Here is a 1,922-nt window from a genome sequence, read left to right on the forward strand (position 1 = left end):
TCTACGTCCAGCGTCGCCGCTGATTGGCAGTTGGGCTCGACTTTTCTGGCAAAGCGGGTAGTTGTGCAGGTGGTCCTGGGGATACGTACATTGTTTCTTGGTTGATTACTTACGGCTCTGGATTGGAGGGATTCCTACTCAGTCATCTTTTGTCCTTTTTAGGGAATTGATGCCCCAGTTGCCAGGTGGCCACCTACAACCAAGTTTGATTACTTTGCTTTATCAGATTCTTTGAAATTTCTGGTACACTGTCGTCTTGACGTTCATTTATAAAAACCTAAAATCTCAGTATGAATAGATTGGAAAAGGAGTTCAAATTTATTTGTGGATGAAAGAATAATGATGGCTAATTAGGGGAATCCAACTGTCAAAGGTCCAGCCTTTTTTTTTTTTTTTTGTCTTGTTGTTGTTGTTGTTATTGTTGTTGTTGCTATTTCTTGGGCCGCACCCACGGCATATGGAGGTTCCCAGGCTAGGGGTAGAATCGGAGCTGTAGCCACCGGCCTACGCCAGAGCCACAGCAACGCGGGATTTGAGCCGCGTCTGCAACCTACACCACAGCTCACGCCGGATCGTTAACCCACTGAGCAAGGGTAGGGACCGAACCCGCAACCTCATGGTTCCTAGTCGGATTCGTTAACCACTGCGCCACAAAGGGAACTCCAGGTCCAGCCTTTTTTGAATTGAATTTTTTTTTTTTTTTTTTCTGCTTAACCAGAGCTGCAGGAGTGACTGTATATGAGCCTTAACCACACTGAGCCAAGAGGGAATTACCTGGAATTGATATCATACTGTTTTGTAATATACTTTTTAGTTCATCACAGGTATTTTTTTACACCAACAAATACAGATTTATGTCATTTTCAAAGGCCACACAAAGTGTTTTATTAATGAGTAATTAATCAATTAATTTTAATTTTATGGCTGCACTCCTGGCATATGATTTCCTGGGCCAGGGATTGAATCTGAGGTGCAGCTGCAACCTATGTTGCAACTGCAGCAATACTGGAGCCTTTAATGCACTGCACCTCTGCAGCAACCCAAGAGGCTGCAGTCAGATTCTTAACCCTCTGTGCCATGGTGGGAACGCCATTAATGAGTATTTTAAAATTAGTAACTTGAAGTTTTTTTTTTTTCTTTTCTTTTTTAAGACTGAGGCATTTGGAAGTTCCTGGAGCTATATCTGTGACCTATTCCCACTTATTTGGAAGAAATGCTGGGTTCCACTTAACAACTGCTAAACTTGACTGCATATGCCGTATTCTCAAAAGGTGGCTAGAGTTAAGTGACTTAACAGCAAACCTGCAGCAATGCTGGATCCTTAACCCACTGAGCCACAGTGGGAACTCCTTGAGCCTTTGATTAGAGATCACAGGGCTGTGTTTTCAATTTCACTCTTCCCTTTGTATATTTAAATTGGATGCTTTCTCTTTCCCATAGAGATATAAATTACAGCCCCCAAAACAAGGTGTTTAGGTGGGGATAGATTAACTAGATTTCTGTTGTAAAAGAATATTTCTGCTGAACTTAGTCTGCTACCTCTTGTATTGGGGATCCTTCAGGTTTAGTGATAAGTTAGAAGGACTCACAGGACTAAAAAAAGCTGTTATGTTCACATTTATGTTTTGTTACAATGAAAGTATATAGGTTAAATTAATCAAAGGCAAAAAACATACAGGGCAGAGTCCAGAAGACAACAGGCACAAGCTTCTAGCTGTCTCTCCCACTGAAGTCATATGAACACTGTTTAGTTTTCTTAGCAACCATTTGTAACAATGCAAAGTATTGCCAACCAAGGAACCTAACCCACACCTTGATATCTAGGGCTTTTATTGGGAGTTTCATAATGCTGGGCCTTCTTGACTGACCTAGTTACTTAGTCTCCAGCGCTTCCAGAGGCATAACTGATACAGCATGGTCCA

Source organism: Phacochoerus africanus, chromosome 2, assembly GCF_016906955.1.
Source record: "Phacochoerus africanus isolate WHEZ1 chromosome 2, ROS_Pafr_v1, whole genome shotgun sequence".
Lineage (NCBI taxonomy): Eukaryota > Metazoa > Chordata > Mammalia > Artiodactyla > Suidae > Phacochoerus > Phacochoerus africanus.